Here is a 22,080-nt window from a genome sequence, read left to right as displayed (position 1 = left end):
TACAAAAAGTTGACAGAAAAGCTATAAAAGTACAGTCATTAGTGGCCATCTTGTATATAGAAACAGCCTTACGCCCCTCAATCCTTGCTCCATGGGACTTTATGGTAATTCCATGAGCTTCCATAGATATAAAGCAAAATTATTTTTGTTTTACTCTTTATTTATAAAAAAGATAATGTGGTACACAGAAGTTGTTTGCATGGTTAAAATGAAAAAAAATGTTTTGAGATAATGGTTCCTTGTTATTAATAATATTCACTTTTGTTTCATACCTACTAATGAAACTGACTTATTTATGCTGAAAACTTCCAGATTAATGGCATTCACTAGCATGAGAATTACCACACTTAAATACTTAAAATCCTGCACAGCATGGCTTATTTTTCATTTTTAAAAAAGATTTATTTATTTATTTTAGGAAGAGAGACAGAGAGAGAGGGAGATTAGTAGACTCCCCGCTGAGCATGGAGCCCAATGCTGGACTCGAGGTTCCATCTCAGGACCCCTAGACCATGACCGAAATCAAGAATTGGATGCAAGATTTCTTTGCTTATCTGACTGAGCCACTCAGGCACCCAGCTTCTTTTTTTCTTTTAAAGGAGGCTGTCCTTCGGCATTCTCCTCCCCACACTGCATGGAGTCCTAGGAAGTCTTTCGAAGAAAGGGTATACTAGGGTGTACTGAAGGGTATGCTAAGAATCCTGGGTGGGAGAATCATTCCTGCCCATGGATTAACCAGCTTTCTGGGGCTTGAACAGTGTTTGCTAAAGAATATTGACAAGCTGGATCGTTGCTGATTGCACCTGACTCAAAGTTCCCTTTGTTTTGCCTAGAATATGTTGCAGATGTTTTCTGGAAGCGTTTTGTGATCAGAGTCGGACAAAATGTTTATTTGCCGGTAGATTTAGTGGATGAGAGGGAAGAACAATGAACATGCAGGCATTATGTATGTGCCATGAATTTAAGTCGTTGATAGACATCAGCTATGACAATACTGTGCCACAGACTTCTTCATTTTCAGCAGCTGAGGTTCAGAGACATGAATTATACTTGATTGCACAATATCTCCTCACAGAAATTGTAAGGAGAATGGCATGCCCTAACAGGGCTTATTTACACGGAACACCCTAGTTCACTGTTTCCCCTCTGGCTTTTCTTAAACAAGCAATTTATTCTCAACAGTTTTAAATTTAAAATCAATATTTCTAATAAAATAGTTTTACACTTTTCATCTTTATGTATGGACATGTATTGGAAGAGAATCCAAATGAGTTTAAGCAATAAAGACAAGTCTATCAATAAAAACATTCTAGTGAAGTCTATGAAAAAGAAGTATTTGTTTATCTCTCAATGCAAAAATATATATGGATGGACACATTGTGTGAGTTTTATCCATTAATTAGCTGTGAAATAGTAAAATTGGTTTCAGGGAAATTAAATGAATTAATTTTTGTAACACAAAATTTTAAAACTCTACTAAAGTATGCATTTTGAAGTCTAGCGTTCCCTCGTGTCTCTATTTTCCCTGTTACCCTAACCCACTTTCATTAGGTTTTTGTGTATCCTTCTATAGCGTTTGGACAAATGTATAATGACAGGCATCCACATTTCAGTACTGTATAGAGTATTTTCACCGCCTTAAAATTCTCTGTGCTCTGCCCAGTCATCCTTCCCCTGCCCCCAAGCCCTGATCTGTTTCCTGTCTCCATAGTTTTGCCTCTTACAGAACTCCATATAGTTGGAATCATAGAGTACGTAATCTTTTCAGTTTGGCTTCTTTCACATGGTGATACACATTTAAGATTCCTCCATGTCTTTTCATGGCTTAATCATTCATTTTAGTGCTGAAGAATATTCTGTTTTCTGGATGTACTAAATTAATGGAGAATAATTAAAGTACTATCTCAATGTAAGCACTTAGAGCAACTTAGGAATCCTTACAAATTCCTGGATCCCAAGGTAAATTTTCTGAACTTGTTCTACTAAAGCATTCCATCTATGAAGAGTACTCAGTACTTACTTTAAAAGAGCAAGTTGCTTAAATTATTTTCAAACTACCAAATGAATTTTTAAAAAATGTGACTTCCTCCTTGTTTCTAAGTGTTGCCGATTATACATAAAGCTGCTATAAACACCTATGAACAGATTTTTGTGAGGACATACTTTTTTTTTTAAAAGATTTTATTTATTTAACAGATAGAGACCACAAGTAGGCAGAGAGAGAGAGAGAGGAGGAAGCAGGCTCCCCGCTGAGCAGAGAGCCTGATGCGGGGCTCGATCCCAGGACCCTGGGATCATGACCTGAGCTGAAGGCAGAGGCTTAACCCACTGAGCCACCCAGGTGCCCCAGGACATAAGTTTTTAACACCTTTGGGTAAATACCAAGGATCATGATTGCCAGACCGTAGGGTAAAGGTATGTTCAGTTCTTTAGAAACTGCCGAACTGTCTTCCACAATGGCTGTCCACCCCGCCATCAGTGGATGAGAGGAGCTCCACATACTTGGCAGCATTTGGTTTTGTCAGTGTTTGGATTTTGTCAGTGTTTCAGATTCTAATAGGTGTGCAGTGGTGTCTCGTTTTAATTTGCAGTTCCTTCACGGCACACACTGTAAAGCATCTTTTTGTATCCTATTTTGCCATCTGTATATCTTTTCTGGTGAGGTGTCTGTTCAGGGCTTTGGCCCATTATTTAATTGGGTTGTCTGTTTTCTTACTGAGTTTTAAGAATTCTCTGTATATTTTGCCTCACAGTCCTTTAACACGTGTCTTTTGCAAACATTTTCTCCCAGTCTGACTTCTTTTTCTCTTGACATTCTCTTTTGCAGAGCTCAAGTTTTTAATTTTAATGAAGTCCTGTTATCAATTCTTTCTTTCATGGATCATGCCTTGGTGTTATATCTAAAAACTTATCACTATATCCAAGGTCATATAGGTTTTCTCCTATGTTATGTTCTGGGAGTTTTATAGTTTATATTTATAAATAAATAGTTTTATATTTAGGTCTGCAATCCATTCTGAGTTGGTTTCTGTGAAGGGTTTGAGGTCTGAGTCCAGATTATTCTTTTTGCATGTGAATGTTCAGTTGTTACAGACTATTTGTTGGAAGACTACTTTTGCTCCATTTTATTGTCTTTGCTTTTTTGTCAGAGATCATTTTACTATGTTATGTGAGTCTATTTCTGGGCTCTCTATTCTATTTTATTGTTCTATTTGCCTTTTTTTTCTTTTTTTGCCGATACCAAACTTTCTTGACCATTGTAGTTTTATAGTGAGTCTTAAAGTCATGTGGTGTCAGTCCTCCAACTTTAAAGAAACTATCATTTGTCAAATTTTGATATGTTATCAAAGAAGAAAAGCCACAGTTATCTGAAGACTGTTAAATATCCCATCTTTTCCCCCATCTGTGTGGGTTTATATTTTCTTCATATACTTCCAAACAATAAATTGCTAACAGATTGAATTCAGAAGCAGTTATGGGAATCCAGCTGTGTTCTATTAAGCCTATTATTAAGGTCTATTAAAGATACTTGCAAAATACAATACACTTCTCGGGACGCCTGGGTGGCTCAGTGGATTAAGCCTCTGCCTTCAGCTCAGGTCATGATCTCAGGGTCTTGGGATCTAGCCTCGCATCAGGCTCTCTGCTCAGCAGGGAGCCTGCTTCCCTCTCTCTCTCTCTCTGCCTGCCTCTCGGCCTACTTGTGATCTCTGTCTGTCAAATAAATAAATAAATAAATCCTTTAAAAATGTAAAAAAAAATGCAAAACATGCTCACTAAACTTTTTATTTTGGAAAATAGTTATTTTCATAAAAACACGCCATTTGTGTTAACATGTAGAATTTTTATATTACTTTAGAATAAATACATATTTAAAAATTTTGCTTCAATTTTGCATATGGTTAAGTATCGATATGTATCACCCAATAACTTTTTTAGATTCTGAAGTCCCCTGAAACCAAAATGTTTGAGAGCCCTATTCTTGGTACTTTGTTAGTATCGGGCAATTTGAAAGAGTGAGGTCTGGAGGGTCAAGGCCAATTATGCATTAGGTTTTTGTTATTGTTGTTATATGCATGATCTATTCTGAGTCAATCAGGTTTCCGTTACCACAAGTAGAAGTTTGTTTGCTTTAGAATAGTCCATCAACTGAGCTAAACTATTGTGAACATTGTTCAGTCCTCTCCTTTCTATTTTTACCATTTTGTTTCTAGCTAGATGATTCCTATTCATATCACTGTCTTTTATGTCTTAAATAACCCTGTTTTTGTTCTTTTATTCATAATTCACAATGAAACCCACTTTTTCCAAGTCTGTTTCTTTTTTTCTTAAAGATTTTATTTATTTATTTGAGAGAGACTGAGTGAGAGAGAGGGAGAGGGAGAGGGAGAAGCAGATTCCCTGCTGAGCAGAGAGCCTGGCACCAGGCTCCATCCCAGAACTCCCAAGATCATGACCTGAGCTGAAGGGCTATGCTTAACTGACTGAGCCACCCAGGTGTCCCTATTTTTGTTTTTTTAAAGTATTTATTTATTTATTTATTTTTAAAGATTTTATTTATTTATATGACAGACAGAACACAAGTAGGCAGAGGCAGACAGAGGGAGAGGAGGGAAAGCAGGCTCCCTGCTGAGCAGAGAACTCAATGCGGGGCTTGATCCCCAGACCCTAAGATCATGACCTGAGCTGAAGGCAGAGGCTTAACCCACTGAGTCACCCAGGTGCCCTTAGAGCCTTTATTTTTAAGTAATCTTTACACCTACAGTGGGGCTCAAACTCATGACCAGTAGATCAAGAGTCATGCTCCATTGACGAAGACAACCAGGCCCACCTCCTCCCACCTTTTTTAAGTGAAATTGACATTTTGGGGTTTTTTAATTTGCTTCTTTCTTTAAGAATTTTTTATTGTTTAAGGAAAGTTCAAGTCCATTCTGAGGCATTGTTATGACCATGTGGGGGGTGTATGTTGGGAAAGGGATATGGCTATGTGTGGTTGCCTAGGGGCTTCTGTTGGTAGTGGGGTATAGATGAGAATAAGTCATCGTTATCAGTGAGAACAAGACAAAGGACAGCATGATGCACTGAGCATCTTTATGTCCCATCTTTGGTTTTTTGTATCTGGGCAAACTTAAAGGCTAAAGGTAAAGAATTTGTGTATAAATTTATGTGGATTTGGGATAAGTTACTGTCTAGGAAATAGATGTTTTTCATAATTCCTTTTAGAGAGGCACCCATGGTTTGGTGTTAGCCTAAATATTTGGCCCAAATTTTTGTCTTTGGTTTAGAAGACAAATGCCTACTTCAATTGTCATCCTATATGTTTGCAGAATCAGCAATGTGGTCCTATAGGTTCCTATCACATTGAATCTGCATGGCAATGCCAACAACAGGAACAAAGCATATAATTTAGATTTATTGCTTCTATCTGAATATTATCTTCAAAGTAGATATACCTTCTACATGTGGTTTGGAATGAGAAATACATCTATAGATTTAAGATGTTGACAGCCTACCAACCAATTGAAATATAAATGTAAATGTTATTGCAAGAGTAAATTAGGGCAATACTTAATGATGATTGTGCCAATTGCTAACTTTACATACAAAAATAATCAGAAGATTTTAAATAATAAATTTATAAGGAAGTAGATTTAAAGTAAAGATTAATATTTAGGGAGCATATATTAACTAGATAACATTAGGAAGAATATTATATCCTCTTAGAGTCAGTAAATATTTATAAAATTTAAATAATGTAAGAAAAAATTATAGGTGCCTGGTGGCTCAGTCAGTTAAACATCTGCCTTCCTTCAGGCTCCCAAGCATGCCCTCCACACCAGTCATGGAGCTGATAACAGGGCTTCTTCTCACCCTGAGATCATGACCTGAGCAGCAGAAACCAAGAATTGAATGCTTAACTGAGTGAGTTGCGCAAGTACCCAACAGATTATTTTTATTTTATAGTTTGTGTGGTTTTTGTTGTTTTGTTTATTTGCTCTTGGTTTTTTTTTTTTTTTTTTTTTGTAACTTAGGTCCATTAAGCATGAGCCTTTCAGGAAAAAGTTCACTTTGAAAATTCCTCACAACTTGAGGAATGGATAAAAAGCAAAATGTTGTTTACTTTGTTATAATTTCACAAGGTGGGAAAACAACATAAATTATGTACAACACCTGTGGTAAATCACTTTTGATCTAGGCATAACAAAAAATATACAGAATAAAGGAAGACAGTGTTAAGGAAAAATGAGAAACTCCTAAAATATTATGTTCTTCTGCCAACCTCAGTTGCAAGGATGCATCTATTTTGTATCCTACCTGAGTTGAATGGTGAGCACAGGAGAATCTATCAGTTGACAGTACAGATAAAATGTTCTTCTTTTACTGTGTCAATTTTTTAAGAATTTACTACTGGTTTTAATGATTAAATTATAGTAAAAATTACTTTCAGGTAAAATTCCAAGATTCTGACATCTGAAAAGTTCATTTATGACTATGAACTCAGGTTTGGGTTTTAGTTTTAGCTGAATATTGATTTTAACATTTGTTTGTTTTGCATTACCCATAATTTGGCACAGCTCTGCATCTAATGCTCTAAGCATTACTCCTGAGTATGACTTAGTACATAAAAAAAGGAAGAGCTCACAATGCTGCTAATAAGGTTGCTATTTTCCTCTGTGGGTTTTGTTGTTGTTGTTGATGCTGTTTGTTTTGTTTCTTTCTTTTCTGTGACATGTTTATCAAACTTTTGCCCATTTTGGGGGTGTTTATATTTTTTCTTACAGTTTTGTAAGAATCCTTCAGAAATTTTTTTTATTCTTGTTTTATTATTCATTTTGTAAAATTTTCTCCACTCTCTTTTGGTGTCTTTTGATAGAAAGTTAAAATTTAATTTATCAAATTTATCAGTATCTTTTTAAAAAAATTAACATATAGTGTATTATTTGCCCCAGGGGTACAGGTCTGTGAATCGTCAGGCTTATACATTTCACAGCACTCACCAATCACATACCCTCCCCAATGTCCATAACCCAACCACCCTCTCCCTACCCCTATTCCCTCCAGCAACCCTCAGTTTGTTTTATGAGATTAAGAGTCTCTTATGGTTTGCCTCCATCCACACCCCATCTTGTTTCATTTTTTCCTTCCCTACCCCCCCAAATCCTCCACCCTACCTCTCCAATTCCTCATATTAGGGAAATCATATAATTGCCTTTCTCTGATTGACTTATTTTGCTCAGCATAATGCCCTCTAGTTCTATCCATGTTGTTGCAAATGGCAAGATTTCATTTGTTTTGATGGCTGCATAATATTCCATAGTATATATATACCACTTCTTTTTCCATTCATCTGTTGATGGACATCTAGATTCTTTCCATAGTTTGGCTATTGTGGACATTGCTGCTATAAACATTCAGGTGCACGTGTCCATTCAGATCACTATGTTTATATCTTTAGGGTAAATACCCAGTAGTGTGATTTCTCGGTCGTAGGGTAGCTCTATTTTCAACTTTTTGAGGAACCTCCATGCTGTTTTCCAGAGTGGTTGCACCAGCTTGCATTCCCACCAACAGTGGGAATTCCCACTAACAGTTCCCCTTTCTCTGCATCCTCGCCAGTATCTGTTGTTTCCTGACATGTTAATTTTAGCCATTCTGACTGGTGTGAGCTGGTATCTCATTGTGGTTTTGATTTGTATTTCCCTGATGCCAAGTGATATGGAGCACTTTTTCATGTGTCTGTTGGTCATCTGGATGTCTTCTTTGCAGAAATGTCTGTTCATGTTCTCTGCCCATTTCTTGACTGGATTATTTGTTCTTTGGGTGTTGAGTTTGGTAAGTTCTTTATAGATTTTGGATACTAGCCCTTTATCTGATATGTCATTTGCAAATATCTTCTCCCATTCTGTCAGTTGTCTTTTGGTTTTATTGACTGTTTCCTTTGCTGTGCAAAAGCTTTTATCTTCCTGATGTCCCAATAGTTCATTTTTGCCCTTGCTTCCCTTGCCTTTGGTGATGTTTCTAGGAAGAAATTGCTGCAGCTGAGGTCGAAGAGGTTGCTGCCTGTGTTCTCCTCAAGGATTTTGATGGATTCCTGTCTCACATTGAGGTCTTTCACCCATTTTTAATCTATTTTTGTATGTGGTATAAGGAAATGGTCCAGTTTCATTCTTCTGCATGTGGCTGTCCAATTTTCCCACCATTTGTAGAAGAGACTGTCTTTTTTCCATTAGACATTCTTTCCTGCTTTGTTAAAGATTAGTTAACCATAGAGTTGAGGGTCTATTTCTGGGCTCTCTATTCTGTTTCATTGGTCTATGTGTCTGTTTTTGTGCCAGTACATATGGTCTTGATTACAGCTTTGTAATAGAGCTTGAAGTCTGGAATTGTGATGCCACCAACTTTAGTTTTCTTTTTCAACATTCCTATGGCTATTCAGGGTCTTTTTTGGTTCCATATACATTTTAGGATCATTTATTCCATTTCTTTAAAAAAATTGATGGTATTTTGATAGGAGTTGCATGAAACGTGTAGATTGCTTAAGGTAGCATAGATGTTTTCACAATATTTGTTCTTCTAATCCATGAGCATGGAATGTTTTTCCATTCTTTATGTCTTCCTCAATTTCTTTCATGAGTACTTTATAGTTTTCTGAGTACAGATTCTTTGCCTCTTTGGTTAGGTTTATTCCCAGGTATTGTAAATGGGACTGACTCCTTAATTTTCCTTTCTTCTGTCTTGCTGTTGGTGTATAGAAATGCAACTGATTTCTGTGCATTGATTTTATATCCTGACATTACTGAATTCTTATATGAGTTCTAGCAGTTTTGGAGTGGAGTCTTTTGGGTTTTCCACATAAAGTATCCTATCATCTGCAAAGAGTAATAGTTTGACTTATTCTTTGCTGATTTGGTTGCCTTTTATTTCTTTTTGTTGTCTGATTGCTGAGACTAGGACTTCTGTACTATGTTGAATAATAGTGGTGATAGTGGACATCCTTGCTGTGTTCTTGATCTTAGTGGGAAAACTCTTAGTTTTTCCTCATTAAGAGTGATATTCGCTGTGGGTTTTTCATGGATGGCTTTGATGATATTGAGGTATGTACCCTCCATTCCTACACCTTGAAGAATTTTGATCAAGAATGGATGCTGTATTTTGTTAAATGCTTTTTCTGCATCTACTGAGAGTATCATATGGTTCTTGTTCTTTCTTTTATTAATGTATTGTATCACATTGATTGATTTGCAGCTGTTAAACCAACCTTGCATCCCAGGACTAAATCCCACTTGGTTGTGGTGAGTAATACTTTTAATGTACTGTTGAACCCTGTTGGCTAGTACTTTGATGAGAATTTTTGCATCTGTGTTCATCAGAAATATTAGTCTGTAATTCTCTTTTTTGATGGGGTCTTTGGTTTTGGGATCAAGGTAATCCTGGCCTCATAAAATGAGTTTGGAAGTTTTCCTTCAATTTCTATTTTTTGGAACAGTTTCTGGAGAATAGGTATTAATTCTTCTTTAAATGTTTGGTAGAATTCTCCTGGAAGCTGTCTGGCCCTGGGATCTTCTTGTTTGTTGGGAGATTTTTTGATTACTTCCTCAGTTTCTTTATTGGTCATAGATCTCTTCAGGTTTTCTATTTCTTCCTGGTTCAGTTTTGATAGTTGATACATCTCTAGGAATGCATCTATTTCTTACAGATTATCTAATTTGCTGGCATATAGTTGCTCATAATATGTTCTTATAATTGTTCGTATTTCTTTGGTTTTGGTTGTGATCTCTCCTCTTTCATTCATGGTTTTATTTATTTGGGTCATTTCTCTTTTCTTTTTGATAAGTCTGGCCAGGGGTTTATCAATCTTATTAATTGTTTCAAAGAACCAGCTCCTAGTTTTGTTGATTTGTTCTACTGTTCTTTTGGTTTCTATTTCATTGACTTCTGCTCTGATCTTTATTATTTCTCTTCTCTTGTTGGGTTTAGGCTTTATTTGCTGTTCTTTCTCCAGCTCCTTTAGGTGTAGGGTTAGGTTGTGTACTTGAGTCCTTTCTAGTTTCTTGAGAAAGGCTTGTATCTCTCTATATATTTTCCTCTCAGGACCACCTTTGCTGTGTTCCACACATTTGGAACCGTTGTGTTTTCATTTTCATTTGTTTCCATGAATTTTTTCAATTCTTCTTTAATTTCCTGGTTGACCCATTCATTCTCTAGTAGGATGCTCTTTAGCCTCTATGTATTTGAGTTCTTTCCAAGTTTTCTCTTGTGATTGAGTTCTAGCTTCAGGTCATTGTGGTCTGAAAATATGCAGGGAATGATCCTTATCTTTTGGTACTGGTTGAGACCTGATTTGTGAGCCAGGATATGATCTATTCTGGAGAATGTTCCATGTGTACTAGAGAAGAATGTCTATTCTGTTGCTTTAGGATGGAATGTTCTGAATATATCTGTGATGTCCGTCTGGTCCAGTGTGCCATTTAAGGCCTTTATTTCCTTGTTGATCTTTTGCTTGGATGATCTGTCCATTTCAGTGAAGGGGGTTGTTGAAGTCCCCTACTATTATTGTATTATTGTTGATGTGTTTCTTTGATTTTGTTATTAATTGGTTTATATAGTTGGCTGCTCCGATGTTGGGGGTATAGATATTTACAATTGTTAGAACTTCTTGTTGGGTAGACCTTTTAAGTATGACATAGTGTCCTTTCTCATCTCTTATGATAGTCTTTGGCTTAAAATCTAATTTATCTGATATAAGGATTGCCACCCCAGCTTTCTTTTGATGTCCATTAGCATGGTAAATTGTTTTCCACCCTCTCACTTTAAATCTGGAGGTGTCTTTGGGTCTAAAATGAGTTTCTTGAAGACAGCATATTGATGGGTCTTGTTTTTTTTGTCCATTCAGATACCCTGTGTCTTTTGATTGGGACATTTAGCCCATTTACATAGGGTTACTATTGAAAGATATGAATTTAGTGCCATTGTATTGCCTGTAAGGTGACTGTTACTGTTCCTTTCTGGTCTACTACTTTTAGGTTCTCTCTTTGTTTAGAGGACCCCTTTGAATATTTCCTGTAAGGCTGGTTTGGTGTTTGCAAATTCTTTTAATTTTTGTTTGTCCTGGAAGCTTTTTAATTCTCTTTCTATTTTCAGTGATAACCTAACTGGATATAGTATTCCTGGCTGCATATTTTTCTCATGTAGTGCTCTGAATATATCATGCTAGTTCTTTCTGGCCTGCCAGGTCTCTGTGGATAAGTGTGCTGCCAATCTAATATTTCTACCATTGTATGTTACAGACTTCTTGCCCTGAACTTCTTTCAGGATTTTCTCTTTGTCACTAAGACTTGTGAGTTTTACTATTAGATGATGGGGTGTGGACCTATTTTTATTGATTTTGAGTGTGGTTCTCTGTGCCTCCTGGATTTTGATGCTTGTTCCCTTTGCCATATTAGGGAAATTATCAACTATAATTTGTTCCAAAATATCTTCTGCCCCCCTCTCTCTTTCTTCTTCTTCTGGAATCCCAATTATTCTATTGTTTCATCTCATGGTATCACTTATCTCTTGAATTCTCCCATCATGGTCCAGTAGTTTTCTCTCTTTCTTCTCAGCTTCATTATTCTCCTTCCTTTGGTCTTCTATATCACTAATTCTCTCTTCTGCCTCATTTATCCTAGCAATAAGAGCCTCCATTTTTTCCCAGATATTTGCTGCTACTTTATTTATTTATCATTTTATTTTATTTTTTTTCAGTGTTCCAAAATTCATTGTTTATGCACCAAACCTAGTGCTCCATGCAATACATGCCCTCCATAGTATTCACCCCCAGGCTCACCCAACCCCCCACTGTTCTCCCCTCCAAAAGCCCCAGTTTGTTTCTCAGAGTCCACAGTCTCTCATCTCCTCCTCCAATTTCTCCCAACTTATTTCTCCTCTCCATCTCCCAATGTCCTCCGTGTTATTCCTTTTGCTCCACAAGTAAGTGAAACCATATGATAATTGACTCTCTCTGCTTAACTTATTTCACTCAGCATAATCTCCTCCAATCCCATCCATGTTGATACAAAAGTTGGGTATTCATCCTTTCTAATGGAGGCATAATACTCCATTGTATATATAGACCATATCTTCTTTATCATTCATCTGTTGAAGGGCATTTTGGCTCTTTCCACAGTTTGGCAACTGTGGCCATTGCCGTTACAAACATTGGGGTACAGATGGCCCTTCTTTTCACTACATCAGTATCTTTGGGGTAAATAACCCAGTAGTGCAATTGCAGGATCATAGGGTATCTCTATTTTTAACTTTTTGAGGAATCTCCACACTGTTTTCCAAAGCGGCTGCACCAACTTGCATTCCCACCAGCAGTGTAAGAGGGTTCCACTTTCTCCACATCCTCTCCAACACTTGTTGTTTACTGTCTTGTTAATTTTGGCCATTCTAACTGGTGTGAGGTGGTATCTCAGTGTGGTTTTGATTTGAATTTCCCTGATTGCTATTGATGATGAACATTTTTCATGTGTCTGTTAGCCATTTGTATGTCTTCTTTAGAGAAGTGTCTGTTCATGTCTTCTGCCTAATTTTTGATGTTATTATCTGTTTTGTGCATATTGTGTTTGGGAGTTCTTTATAGATTTTGGATATCAACTCTTTGTAGTGTCACTTGCAAATATCTTCTCCCATTCTGTGGATTGTCTCTTTGTTTGTTTTGTTTTGTTGATTGTTTCCTTTGCTTTCCAGAAGCTTTTGATCTTGAGGAAGTCCCAAAATTTGATTTTCAATCTTTACTTTCAATGCCATCCCAATCAAAATCCCACCAGGAATTTTCAAAGAGATGTAACAAACAATCCTAAAATTTGTATGGAACCAAATTGATAAGGAAATGTTGAAAAAGGAAAACAAAACTGGGGGCAGTTTTGTGCCTGATTTCAACCTTTACTACAAAGTTGTGATTACCAAGACAGCATGGTACTGGCACGAAAACAGACACATAGACCAGTGGAACAGAGTAGAGAGCCCATATATGGACCCTCAGCTCCATGGTCAAATAATCTTTGACAAAGCAGGAAAAAATATAGACTGGAAAAAGACAGTCTCTTCAATAAATGGTGTTGGGAAAATAGGACAGCGATGTGTTGAAGAATGAAATTTGACCATTCTCTTACACCATACACAAAGATAAATTCGAAATGGATAAAAGACCTCAATGTGTGACAGGATTCTATCAAAATCCTAGAGCAGAACATAGATAGTAACCTGTCCAACATTGGCCACAGCAACTTCTTTCAAGATATGTCTCCAATGGCAAATGAAGAGCCTCAATTTTTTTATTGCACCTCATTAATAGCTTTTTTGATTTCAATTTGGTTAGATTTTTGTTCTTTTATTTCTCCAGAGAGGGGTCTTTAATATCTTCCATGCCTTATTTGAGCCCAGCTAGCTCCTTGAGCATCATCATTCTGAACTCTAGTTCTGACATATTACCAATGTCTGTATTGATTAGGTCCCTTGCTGTTGGTACTGCCTCTTGTTCTTTTTTTTTTTTTTTTTTGTGGTGAGTTTTTCCACCTTGTCATTTTATCCAGATAATATATGAACGAGAAAATAAAATACTAAAAGGGTGGCAAAGACCCCAGAAAAATGTCCGCTAATCAAATCAGAAGAGACTCAAAACTGGGGTGGCAGGTAGAGGAAAGGGGGAAAAAAGAAATAAAAATAAAAAACTGAAAAATAACTATAACTATAACTATACACATACACACACACACACACACACACACACACACACACACATATTTTAGACTGGTGAATAGAACAGAGGCACCCTCTTGGTTGTGGGTGTATTCTGGTCTCTTAGAAAAACTACCTCCCAAAATCTTAAAGAAAGAACTTATATGTATACACAAAAATAAGGGTAAGCACAATGAAGTGATGGAATATGATTTTAAGGATGAAAATTTTTTAAAAATCTGAAAAAAATTGATAGGATAAGTTGGTTGGAAAAAGAAAAAAAAAAAGAGGAGAGAATGTGCTCAGGCTGGAGACTAGACCAAAGCCATGTGCTAGATTTAGGGTATATTTTGATCTATTAAAAGAAATTGTATCCCAAAATTTTAAAGAAAAGAAAAACCTATATGTATATTAAAAATAGGGTTAAATACAATGATGGAATAAAATATAACAATGATGTTTTAAAAAGTCTTTTTCAAAGAAAGATATTGTTAAGATAAACTAGTTTAAAAATGTTGAAAGAGGAAAGAGAAAAAATTAAAAAACAGAATGAGAAAAAACATAAAATAAAAAAAAAATTAACTATGCAAGACTAAAGGATCATGCTGGAAAAGCCATGAATGCTAGGCATTGCTTTCCCCTAGCTCTGGAGTTCCACTGTTCTCCTTGATTGGTAAGTTTGGTTTTGGCTGGATGTTCTTGTTGATCTTTTGGGGGAGGGGCCTGTTGCAGTGATTCTCAAATGTCTTTGCCTGAGGCAGAATTGCACTGCCCTTGCCAGGGGCCAGGGTAAGCAATCTGCTCGCGTTCACTCTCAGAAGCTTCTATTCCCTGAATGCTTTCCATAGAGCTCTGGAGGATAGGAATGAAAATGGCGGCCTCCCAATCTTTGGCTCAGAGGTGCCGAGAGCTTGGGGCCCCACTCCTCAGTGTGCCTTAGAGAAAAGCTGCCAATCACTCTTGTCTCCCTGGTTCCTGGCTGTGCTCTGTCCTCACCAAACCTGTGACCAAGCGTTTCTGTCTCTGGCTCATGGCCCTGTTTGGAGTCTCCAAACCCAGCAGATTCCTGCCCCACGCTCCTACACTGCTCTACCATTTGTGGGGTCCCTGCACAAAGAGCTGTGGTCTGAGTGTGCCACAGATCATCGTTTAAGGTAACCCCGAGCTGAGAGCTCACTCCTTGGTTCTGTCTCTGTAGTCAGTTTCCCAACTCCGATACCTGGGGCCTTTGCCACATTCACCCATCCCCAGCCTTTCTGTGACCCCTTGGGACCTGAGACCACAGTGTCGCCATGAGGACTGCACCCCCACTTAGTCTCTGGAGTGATGTCCTTCAGTGGAGCACACTTCTCAAAGTTCTGATTTTGAGCTCTGTTGCTCCACTGCTTGCTGGGAGCTGGCCCCTCCCCCTGTGGTCTATCTTCCTGTCACTTCAGATTCACTTTCCTTCCAGAAAGTGGTCAATTTTTTGTTTCTAGAATTGCTGCTCTTCTCTTCTCTCTCCTGTTGAGTTTGTAGGTGTTTGGAATGGTTTGATAACTATCTAGCTGAACTCCTGGGACCTGAGGCCATTTCAGTCTGTTACTACTCAGCATCTTGGCCCCAGAACCCTATCAGTGTCTTTTTTCTTTTTTAAAGTTATTTCCTAGTATGAGGTCATATAAATATTTTGCCATATTTTTTCTAAAAATTGTGAAGTTTTACCCATCACATTTAAATCTCCAATTTAGAATTAATTTTTTATGTGTATATTTCATATTAGTTTGAATAACCAATTCTTCCAGTACTATTCATCAAATATAGCTTTAGCTATTTTTAGTGCTATTTGCAGCCTATATCAAGGTTCCATTTGTGTGAAATTCTGTTTGGAGACTATTCTATTCCATAGATCAATTTATCCCTTCACAAATGCCACATTTAAAAATTCCAATAGGTTTATAATAAATCTCAATTTTTATGTGCAAAAAGTGTTTTCCTTGCTTTTCTCCTTCTACATCTTCAGCGATGTCTTGACTATTTGTTATGTTTTGCTTTTTCATACAAAATTTAAAACTAGGTTGCAGTTTATTTGAAAATTCTGCTGTGGTTTTTGTTTTTTGAAGTATACTTTACGTATAGGAAAACACAGATCTAAATGTACAATTCAGTGAGTTTTGAAAAGTGTATAACTTCATGTAACACATAGCCAATCAAGATAGAGACTATTTCTGTCATCTCAAAAAGTCCCTTGTGGCCTCTGTCTCTTAATTTTTACCTGCGAGAAGCAACCAGTGTTCTGGTTTCTATCATCAGAAGTTAGTTCTGTGTGCTCTTGAATTTTAAATAAGTAAATCCATTTGGTGTGTACTCTTTTGTGTCTGGCTTTTATTTTCCTTAAGATTTTATTTATTTGTCAGTTTGAGAGACAGAAAGAGAGGGAACACATGAGTAGGGGGAGCAGCAGGCAAATGGAGAAGCAGGCTTTCCCCTGAACAAGAAGCCCAATTCAGGATTCAATCCCAGGACCCTGGGATCATGACCTGGGCCAAAGGCAGACATTCAACCAACTGAGTCACCCAGCAGTCTTTGTGTCTGGCTTTTTTTGCTCAATATGTTTTTGAAATTTATTCATGCTTTCTGTATATCTTCAGATAATTACTTTTTATTGTTGAGTAATATTTCACAGTGTGGGTATTCCACAATTTGTTGACCCATTGTACTATTGATAATCACTTGGGCTGTTTTCATTTCCTGGATATTATGAATAAAGCTGCTATAAATATTTGCATATAAGTCATTTAGACTTCTCTTGGGAACTACCTAAAAGTGGAATTGAAGGGTAATATAGTAAGAATATGTTTAAATTGATAAGAAACTGTTAAATTATTTTTCAAAGTGGTGCATTCCCAATAGCAGTGCATGAGAGTTCTGGTTTCTTCACATCCCTGCCCAGTGTTTAAGGGTGTCAAGTTTTTAAATGTTAACAATTTGGTGAGCACCAAGTAATTTCTCATTAAAAAAAAATTGCATTATTCTGATGACTAGTAAGATTGAAAAGCTTTCCATGTGCTTATTGTCCATTCAGAAATGTTATTTTGTGAAGTGTCTGCTCAAGTCTTTTGCTTGTTTGATAAATTGGAATGTGTATCTTTTTATTACTAAGTTGTATGAATTCTTCTATATTCTGCATGTAAGACCTGTGTCATATATTTGTATTGTGGATAATTTTTCCCAAACTGTGGTTTGAATTTATTTTCAGAATAGTGTTTATTAGCAATTGAGGGAGGGCTCCTTTTTTTTTTTTTTTTAAAGATGTTATTTATTTATTTGACAGACAGAGACCACAAGTAGGCAGGGAAGCAGGCAGAGAAAGAGAGAAGGAAGCAGCCTCCCTGCTGAGCATAGAGCCCTATGCGGGGCTCGATCCCAGGACTCTGGGATCATGACCTGAGCCGAAGGCAGAGGCTTTAACCCACTGAGCCACCCAGGCGCCCCTCCTTTTTTTTTTTTTTTTTTTAAGATTTTATTTATTTATTTGTGAGAAAAAGAGAGTGCAAGCAGTGGGAGCAGCAGGCAGAGGGAGAGGGAGAAGCAGCCTCCCTGCTGAGCACGTAGCCCAATGCAGGACTCCATACCAAGACCCTGGGATCATGAAGTGAGTGGAAGGCAGATGTTTAACCACCTGAGCCATCCAAGTGTCCCTAGCACTTTATTTTTAAAAATTATATTATTATTATTTTGTTATTATTATTTTTATATTTTTTAGAGAGAGAAAGCATGTGCCGACATGAATGGGGGATGAAGAGGGGCAGAGGCAGAGAAAGAGACTCCCAGGCAGACTCCACACTGAGTGCAGAGCCTGACTCAGGGCTAGATCCCGTGACCCTGAGATCATGACCTGAGCTGAAATCAAGAGTCGGATGCTTAACTGACTGAGCCACCCAGATGACCTTATCCTCCAGCAGTTTAAAAATGTCATTTGTCTTCTGGCCCATTATTTCTGATGCAAAGTCTTCCTTTGTTTGTGTTGTATGTTATGTATCCTTTTTCCCATGAGTACTTTTAGATTTACTGTTTAACTTTCAGTGTCAGCAGTTTGACTTTTTGTATCCAGTTTTCCCCTCTTTGAATTAATTTTGTTTGGAGTATACTAGGCTTGTTGGATCTCTAAGTTAATGTTTTCCAACACATTTGGAAAATTTTGGCCATTATTTAAAAAAAAAGAAATATATAGGGGCGCCTGAGTGGCTCAGTGGGTTAAAGCCTCTGCCTTCAGCTTGCGTCATGATCCCAGGGTCCTGGGATCGAGCCCCGCATCTGGCTCTCTGCTCAGCGGGGAGCCTGCTTCCCCTCTCTCTGTCTGCCTCTCTGCCTACTTGTGATCTCTGTCTGTCAAATAAATAAATAAAATCTTTTTAAAAAAAGATAGCTGGTTGAAAATATGGATAAACTATAAAAAAGCTATATATATAGATATAGATATATATCTATATATATCTCCTCTCTGCCTAGGACTCTAGTGGCACTACATATGTTAGATCATTTTATATTATCCTATAGGTAACTAACTGTCCATTAATTTTTTTCAATCATTTTTTTTCTCTGTTCTGTTGGGTAATTCCCTTTGATTTGCTTTCAAGATCACTATAACTTTCTTCTGTGGTCTCCAATATACTGCTAAGCGTATCCAGTAGTTTATAAATCTGTATCAGCATAACTTTCAGATCTAGGACTTCCCTTCAGCTCTTTTTTTGCTCGGCTGATATTGCTCATATGTTTACTTATTATCATCATCTTTCCTTTAAGCCCATGAGCAAATCTGTAATATCTACTTTAAAGTCCTTATCTGCTAATACTAACATCTGGATAATCTCAAGTCTGTGTCTATTGCTTGCTGTTTTCTTGGTTATGGGTCATGGTTTCTTAATTTTTCATGTCTAATAAACTATTTTATGCTAGACAATGGTTTGATACATTCTGGGGAGACTGGATTTTTTTTTCTTTTGAAAGCTTTTGAAGCACAATAAATTACTGGCAGATCGCTTTGGTCATGGTAATTTTGCTGTGACTTTTTTTATTATATTGTACCTATTTGCAAAAATCATAAAAATTTCTCATATATACATCTATACACACATACCTATTTTCATGAAGTTGCAACATTCATACCACTTGAAACACATTACTAATCATTAAATTATTTCCTTCTATTTATTACTAATTTCTTTGTATGTATATTTTATTTCTCTAATTACATCGTGAGTCTCAGGGATGGATCTTTATTTTATATTTATTTGTAGTCTTGGCATTTGACACACAGCTGGCATTCAATAAAAGTTATTGTTCTTAATGACAAGAAGAGTGTCTTGCTGTGATCCTTTGGACTTTGGTCCACTATTTCTTCCATAGCTAGTCTTACTTGATTTTTATAGGTAGCAAATATTAAGTTTATTCATTCATTAACTCATATATTCATTCATTTATTCGTTCAACAAATATTTACTAAGAACCTACCACATGCCAGTTCCTGTCCTGGTGCTGTGATCACAACAGTGATAAGATGAACAATGTTCACACCCTCATAGAACTTATGAATTAGTGGATGTTTAGCTAAGCTACTCTATGGTATTGCCACCTTGGCATCCATTTAATTTGGCCAACCAGCCTAGACAACCCCTCCTGTAAACACATGCCCTTGTTTAAGAATTATAGGTAATTGTAAGCTCCTGGTATAGCTTCCCCAGTAGCCCTTAAAGTAAACAGTCTTCCCCAGCAGCCAAGGCCTTACCCTTGCATGCCCTTTATATCAGATAGCCATGGGGCTCATAAAGCCTCTTTAGTTTGAATTGACTAGACTTAGTCTGGGAATCCCCAAAGATTCCACCCATAGCCCCTAATAAAGGCACAAGCCCCAGGTCCTACCTCCTTCTGACCACACTCTGCCTCAGCTTCCCCCCATGTGGTCCCTCGAGAAATGCTGTGTATTTCCTTTAGGAACTGTCACTAATAAACTTCTCTATTTTAATTTCTCTTGTGGTGTTTTATTGCTCACCATCTGGCACCTTGTGCTCTAAAGAAATGTTAATTTAACAAAGTCATAACAGTGGGAGAAACAAATAATGGGGAAATAAATAACTGTATAAGATAAAATAAGTACTTTTTAAAAAATGTATTTATTTATTTATTTGAGATGGAGAGTGAGCACAAATGGGGAGCGAGAGGGAGAAGCAGTCTCCCACTGAGCAAGGAGAAAAGTGTGGGACTAGATCCCGGGACTCTGAGATCATGGCCTGAGCTGAAGGCAGACTGAGCCACTAAGGTGCCCGGATAAAATTAGTATTGTATGAAGGAAAAATAAGGCAGGGGAAAGGGATAAAGAATAAAAGAGGTAGTTATTGTGGTGATAATGATGCATGTGTGTTTTTAAAAATAGGATCTTGAGGAAAGACCTGTCTGAATAAGTGATATTTGGAACATAGACCTCAAGCAAAGCAGTTAAGTGACTGTCTATACACAGAATAAGGGGCTGATTATTTGATGTGATTTCAGAGGCATTGGAAAGGCTGCATTCTCCACTAAGCTTCTGAAATCCAGCTGTCTGAACTTTGCATCTTTATCTTAAGGCTTTATTGCCTTAAAATGCAAATCCCTTTGGGAGAGTGTCTATTTAAACTTTTACCTGTCAAATATTTCTGTGTGCATGAATTTCAGGATTTTGATGAAGAAGTGAAAATAATAGTACAAGAACATAAGGAGTCAGTGTGGTATAGTTGTTAAGAGCATGAATTGCCTGGATGTCAAATTCTGGCTCTGTTACTTAGTAGCTGTGTGTGTGGCCTTCATCAGTTACTTAATATCCTAATGTCTCAGTTACTTCAGTTGTAAAATGGGGATAATAATATCTGTCCTAGTATCCATGCTATGATGACGGTACGCTATAGCATTTTCAATTTTCATGGATCTTCCTCCTGGGAGGATTACCCATTTCTGCTCCACTGTCAGACTCGGCCAAGTCACTTTTTTTTTGGTCTTTGAAATGTGACCTTAAGTGATATATATAATTTATAAGCAAAAACTTTAAGATCCATCATATATTTTCACCATTCTTTCTCTCCTCTCTGCCATGAGAATGGTGATGTCTCAGATAGGGGTTTCTTCAACCTGCATCCTGGAGTAAAGGGGGCAGGAAGCAGAACCACAGTCAAAGTCAACATGCAGTGAGATATACATATTGTTATAAGCCACTGAGATTTGGGGTCATTTCGTCGTGCTGCATTTTTTAACTCTCATCTTATTGATATAAATGAGTTATTTCTAATGTGCTTATAACAGTATCTAGCACATAGTGTGTATTAAATAAATAAACGTAACCTTGAAGGAATATAGCTGTTGAAGAGAAACCATTATAAAATCACAAGAGTGGGGCTCCAAAACCAAACTTCTTGACTACTTCTTGATTCTGCCATAATTTTGTGCTAAAGATATAAAAATCAGGTGATGCGCCATTTCTTTGCACTCTGAACCAGATATTAGAATTAAGATGTTGGAGTTGGACATTAGAAATAAGATGTTGGAGTAGATTAATTTGCTAATGTTCTGCATTATGATTGTTTCCAAAGTGTTTCTTACGGGTTCTTTATTCCTCACTGTTATGTATACTTCTTAAGAGCAGAGATAATATGGAGATAATATGGCCTATTAAAAATTATGTACACAGTGTGTTTCACAGTCTTCTCACAAAACCATCTCCTTAATGTTTTTCAACCAACTGGATAACCATAAGAAAAAATGAATTTGTTAATCTGGATGGTTTGGAAAAAAAAAAAAAAGAGTTTCCACTCATCTGTATATGTTGTAGGAGTGACTATGATTTTCCTAATCCCATTCTATTTGCTTTGTTAGCTAAGTTATTGTACTAAATTCTAAACCTTATATTTCTCCTTATGCTTTTGCTTGGAAATTTAATTATTGCTAAGCTTTTTGACTTAATTTGTTTCTGGTGAATTAACTGGGTAAAGGAAGACTAAAGACTATTCTTTTTTCTTATTTATGTCTATCAAAAATGTCATAGGCTTAAGAATATATTAGAAGTCAATCATAGCAATAGTACTTTTTTAAAAGGGGAAGTTGATCTAAAATGAATAAATTGTGATTAAAAATGATGTCAAGATTTGAGCAATTTCTTCCTTAAATCACTGAACAATATTAAAAATGTCTATGCTGTTAAAAATACTACGCTGAAATTCTAAAAATGGAAGAACAATTGGAGTATTCATTCATAATAAATATTTAGTGTATGGAAGGAACTTTATTGCAAATTATAATAATTTATATTATATATTATGCTTTATAAAAGGATATGCTTTCCAACCATATAAA

The sequence above is a fragment of the Enhydra lutris genome, unplaced genomic scaffold, assembly GCF_002288905.1.
Source record: "Enhydra lutris kenyoni isolate GAN:26980312 unplaced genomic scaffold, ASM228890v2 scaffoldscaffold3, whole genome shotgun sequence".
Classification (NCBI taxonomy): domain Eukaryota; kingdom Metazoa; phylum Chordata; class Mammalia; order Carnivora; family Mustelidae; genus Enhydra; species Enhydra lutris.
The sequence above is the reverse complement of the archived record's forward strand: the minus strand, read 5'-3'. Positions refer to the sequence as shown.